Here is a 5913-nt window from a genome sequence, read left to right on the forward strand (position 1 = left end):
CCAGTGAGAGCACCTGGACTAGACATGAGCCACGCTGGGCAACGGTGGCCCGTGGCTCTCTTCAGCTACGGCCCCGCTAAAGGCCACATGGACTGCGCGCTGGCAGCACTCCCAGCAGCTACTTGGTGGGTCCTCTCCATCTGAGTCTGCTTCCTGAGGACCCCACCCTGTGCCAGAATCAGACTGGACACCAGAAACAGCAGCACCAATCCCTCTGCTGACTACCAGGGCCCCTGCACAGACCCTTCCACCTCTCAAAAGAATCTTTGTATATTCAGTGAACAAGAATATACAAAGTTCTAGCACATTCCACTACATCAGATGCAGAGAACAGGGGGTCTACCAGGTCCAGGACATCTGAGGGCAGAAGGGACTCTCTGGTGCCTTCCTGAGCTTGTGAAGGGCAAGTCTGGGGCTCAGTGGTAGCAGCTGATTGCACACTTTGGGCCAGGCCCAAGGAACACAGAACTGGTGAGCAGGCACTTCTAACCGTGCCTTGGGGAGAAGATGCGTCACTTCCAACCCTTAGCCCTGGGACCAAAGACCATGGTCCCGGCTCCCAGTTGTGGATTTCCCTATTGGATTTCTTGCATCTTCATTGGGTTTACCCACCGCTATGCATTTACAAGATGCTTACATTTTAAATAAAATTATTTACATGTGCAAAGCAAAGGTCTGAAAGTAGATACAGCAAAGAATTGAAAATGCTGTCTAAACGTGGTAGCCTAAGAGTTTTTTTTAAAAAATCTTTGTTTATTTGTATTTTGAACATTTTATAATAAAAATCATGCTCATTTAAGAAGACAAAGTATACTTTTTATTTGTACTGAAAGTGGTGTAAGAAGAATAAAAAGAAATGCCAAAATAGAATAACAAGTATAAGAAAGTGAAAAAAAAGTAGGACTATGACATTAGGAAGAAAGGTTTAGAATACAAATAAATTCAAAACTCAAGAAGTATAAGTATATTAGAAGAGAACAGTAAAAGAGCAAAGAAGGGAGGATATAAAAAAGTGAGAGAAGGAAAAAGAAGGTATATGGAGAGGTATGATGAGAAGAATGTAGAAAATAACTTTATTAATATAATTTTTTTTCTGTGAAATGAATTTATCTTATAAGGCTAAAGTTTATTGAGAAGACATTCAAAATGAGAAAAAGTCAATCTAAAAATTTCACATATCAATAGTAATAACATTTTAATCAACACTGGGATTTGAGTTTTAAAAGGAAATTGTTGATTTTTAAAAGAAAAATATTTAAAATTTTTGTGAGAAAAATTAAGGCCAAATGTTCAAATATTCCACTATTCAAACATTTTTACCATCAGCAGGGACCTAGGACAATAGCACTTTATTAGTACAGGAGCAGAAAAACAATGGAATGGAAAATATAATTTAAACTAGAAAATAAATTGACCAATTTAATTTTATTAAGAAGACAGAGGGAAGAAAACATTACCAGCAGGAATGAAATTTAGCTGTGTTGAAAAATTTCCCAGCAATCTAAGCTAGTGCTTTTCAAATGTTTTCAGTTGGAGAACTGTTCTGTTTTCCAAAGGGAATCTTTCTGCAGAAACCCAGTGAGTGTAGCAGGTAATGAGGTGATGATGGATTGCATCACTGGTGGTGGGACCTTCCCTAGCAGTTACACAGTCTACTATCTCCTTTTCTCTCCTTCCAACACCCCTCCCCTTCCAGTCCAAAGCATGGAAATTAGTACTTTATTACAGAGCTGAGACCACCTTCTACCTAGCTCCCCTCTCAAATAATCTACTTCAGTCCATATAACTAAGTGAATATTACATTTAAACTTTCCCCACAGGCCCAGGAAAATGCCCTTCAAATCATGGAGAGTATCATTTACATCATGGAAAAGAAGTCTAAAACACACCGATGATGTCTTCTCATTAGGAAGATTTAAATTCCCAGAGGAGGCCATACAATTTATTTACCGAAATGTGCATGTTGTGGGTTGAATCGTGTTACCCCAAAAGAGAAGTTGAAATCTTAACTCCCAGTACTTGTAAAAGTGATCTTATGTGGAAATAGGGTCTTTGCAGATGTAATCAAGTTAAGATGAGGTCATTAGGGTGAACTCTAATCAAATATGACAGGTGTCCTTAGAAGAAGAGGAAAATATAATGGAAGACAGAGACACACAAGGAAGATGCTATGTGATGACGGAGTCAGAAACTGGAGTGTTGAAGCTATAAGCCAAGGAATTGACGACCACCCTCAGGAACTAGGAAGAGGCAAGGATGGGTTCTACCCAGACTCTCAGAGGGAACCTGCTGACTTCTAGAATCCAGACTTATAAGAGAATAAATTTCTATTGTTTTAAGCCACTAAATTTGTGGTAATTTGTTATGGCAGCCACAGGAAACTAATACGGTACTCAAGATTCTAATTCTAGATATTTCATTTTTTAAATTTATTTTTATTGCTTTTAGACAAAGGGTAAGGGAGAAATATAGAGAGATAGAAACATCGATGAGAGAGAAACATCATTCAGCTGCCTCCTGTGTGCCCCCTGCTGCGGATAGAGCCCAAAATACGGGCATATGCCTTGGCCAGGAATAGAACCTCTTGGTTCACAGGTCAATGTTCAACCACTGAGCCACCCCGGCCAGGTGATATTTCCTATTTTTTGTTTTGTTAATCCTCACCTGAGGATATTCTTCCATTGATTTTTAGAGAGAATGGAAGGGAGGGTGAGAGACAAAGAGCAAGAAACATTGGTTGCCTCCAGCAGGGGGCCGGGGATCGAGCTTGCAACTGAAGTACATGTCCTTGAGTGGAACTGAACCTGAGACCCTTCAGTCCACAGGCAGACTCTCTGTCCACTGAGCCAAACCATCCAGGGCGATATTTCCTATTTTTAATGATTTTGGAAAGAAGAGAAAACATTTATTCTCAACATCTTAAGTAAAGGTGAGCTGCTCAAAGACAAGTACTATGCTTTATTTATCTTTCCATTCATGCAGCTTGTCACACTGTGCCTGATACTATTAGGCACTCAGTAATTTCTGGTTTATTTACCAATAATGAGTGAACCCACTGGAAGATGCCTGAGTCAAGGAATTAAATAAGCATCATAAATCAGATCTACACAATGCAAAAATAATTATTTCGGAAGGGTAAATTTCTATCAGTTGTCTAAATTTTGGGGCTGTGTGACAGTATCAATGTTTTCAGAGATACAAAAGGGAAAACTGTCAAAGGAAGCTTATCTTTATATTATGACTTTAGTTTTATATAAGTTAAATCTATGTGGCACCAGAAACTTTCTAGGAAATGTTCATGCAATGTAAATTTTACTTTAAACCAGAATTTGAGCCCGAAATATGGTAACAGTTGAGGAACCCAAGACGAAGTTCTCTGGGGAAATCACCCCTCCCCACCATATTAAGGGGCCACCTTGTGGGTTAATTTAATTTCAAGCTGGTACAGGTTCAGGCACATTTGCTTTGGTTTTAACTCATTTTTTCATTCATCCCTATTTAATCAATCAATCAATTAATTAATTATTCTACAGCAAAAGCTTTATAAAAAACATTTTTCGCCGAAACCGGTTTGGCTCAGTGGATAGAGCGTCGGCCTGCAGACTGAAAGGTCCCAGGTTCGATTCCGGTCAAGGGCATGTACCTGGGTTGCTGGCATATCCCCAGTAGGAGATGTGCAGGAAGCAGCTGATCGATGTTTCTCTCTCATCGATGTTTCTAACTCTCTATCTCTCTCCCTTCCTCTCTGTAAAAAATCAATAAAGTATATTTAAAAAAAAACAAAAACAGAAAAAAACAAAAAAAACCCCAAACATTTTTCCACATTGTACTCAGTCCAACAGAGCCCAGGCTGTGGGATTGCTGCTCTCCATCCACAGTAAAGGCTTTAGGCTTTGCCACTTAGCATATTCCTCAGGGCTCTGGCTACCTCATCAGCACTGAAGTTGCTCAGAGACGTTGTTCTCTTGGCTAAATGCATAGTGGGCCCAGAGCTTGGGCTGCCCATCTGAGCACTCTCAGATTTGGATGGGCAGGCCAAGATTAATCTTCTTTAGCTCCATATAGCATTTCTTGATGAGGTTCCTGATGCCCTGGCTGTCAGACAAGCAATGGCATAAGTGGACACACATCTTTCGTAGGCCTGGTTTGGCCCTGATCTCATGATTTGCTGTGGCTGCTGCCATCTCCACTAGTACCCAACCCTTTGCTCCATTTCTATTCATGAAAAAACATGAGTGAGCAAATGGAACACTCTTGGTTTTTTCATGCATTTTGATGGGTGCTAGGGGGTTTCACATATTATATCTCTATGCATTTTTTTCCAATTACGGGGTTTTTACTGTTTTGCTATTTTTCTTCTGTAAACTTTTTAAAATTCTAGACTTACAAAAATGTTGTAAAAATGATACAAGAAATTTCTATAAACTCTTCATTGAGATTCCTCAGATTTATATCCAAATACTTCAGTGTGTATTTCCTAAACTTAAGGACATTTTCTTCTGTAACCATAGCACATTTTGTAAAGCCAGGATATCAACGTGATACTATTATCTAACTGATGGACCTTATTCAATTTTTGCCAGTTATTCTTTTTATCTGTCCGGGAGCCGATTTAGCATCTTACATTGCATTTCCTTGTATGTCTGTTTAGCCTCTTTATGCTCCTTCTCAGTTCCTTGGTCCTAGCCTTTCATAGATGCTAAAATCCTTAACAAAATATTAGCAAATCAGATCCAGCTAAATGTTAAAAAGGTCATACAACATGACCACGTAGGATTTATTCCAGGAATGCAAACATGATATAATATTCACAAATCAATAAATGCGATACATCACAAAAATCAATTGAAAGACAAAAATCACATGATCATATCAATAGAGGCAGACAAAGCATTCAACAAAATCCAATACCAATTTTTGATAATAACTCTCAGCAAAGTGGATATAGAGATTTCAAACCTCAACATAATAAAGGCCAAATATGACAAACCTACAGCCAAAATCATAGTCAATGGGCAAAAACTAAAACCAGGAACAGGAACAAGACAAGGTTGTCTGCTTTCACCACTTTTACTTGATACAGTACTGGAAATCCTAGCCACACCCACCAGACAAGGAGAAAAAAATTAAAAGCATCCAAATTGGAAAGGAGGATGTAAAACTGTCATTATTTGCAGATGATGTGATGTTGTACATGGAAAACCCTAAAGACTCCACCAAAAAAAAAAAAAAAAACTCTACTTGATTTAATAAATGAATTTGGCAATGTAGCAGGATATAAAATTAACAACCAGAAATTGATGGCATTTTTATGCACCAATAATGAACTCTCAGAAAGAGAAACTAAAAAAAAAATCCCATTTACCATTGCAACAAAAAAAATCAAGACACTTAGAATTAAACTTAACCAAGGAAATAAAAGGCCTGTACTTGGAAAACTACAGAATGCTGAAAAAAGAAATAGATGAAGATATAAACAAGTGGAAGAGTATACTATGTTCATAGATTGGTAGAATTAACATCAATAAAATGTCTATGCTATCCAAAGTAATCTATAGATTCAATACAATACCTATTGAAATACTAATGGCTTTTATCACAGATATAGAACAAATACTCCCAAAATTTATTTGGAAGTAAAGAAAACTATGAATTACTGAAGCAATATTGAGAAAGAAGAACAAAGTTGAAGGGATCACAATACCTCCATAATCAAAATAGCCTGGTATTGGCACAAGAACAGTCATATAGATCAATGGAAAGAACAGAGAACCCATAAATCGACCCAAGCCATTATGCTCACTTAATATTTGACAAAGGAGAAAAGAGTATATAATGGAGTAAAGATAGTCTTTTCAATAAATGGTATTGGGATAATTGGACAGGTACATGCATAAAAATGAAACTAGACCA

At 37.9% G+C, this 5913-nt stretch overlaps 1 pseudogene; it reads right to left on the bottom strand.

Annotated features, from left to right (window-relative positions):
- Positions 1–3886: 3886 nt before the first annotated feature.
- On the bottom strand, positions 3887–4184 carry LOC118662621 (annotated as a pseudogene).
- Between the last annotated feature and the right edge of the window lie 1729 nt (positions 4185–5913).

The sequence above is a fragment of the Myotis myotis genome, unplaced genomic scaffold (assembly GCF_014108235.1).
Source record: "Myotis myotis isolate mMyoMyo1 unplaced genomic scaffold, mMyoMyo1.p scaffold_m19_p_9, whole genome shotgun sequence".
NCBI lineage: Eukaryota > Metazoa > Chordata > Mammalia > Chiroptera > Vespertilionidae > Myotis > Myotis myotis.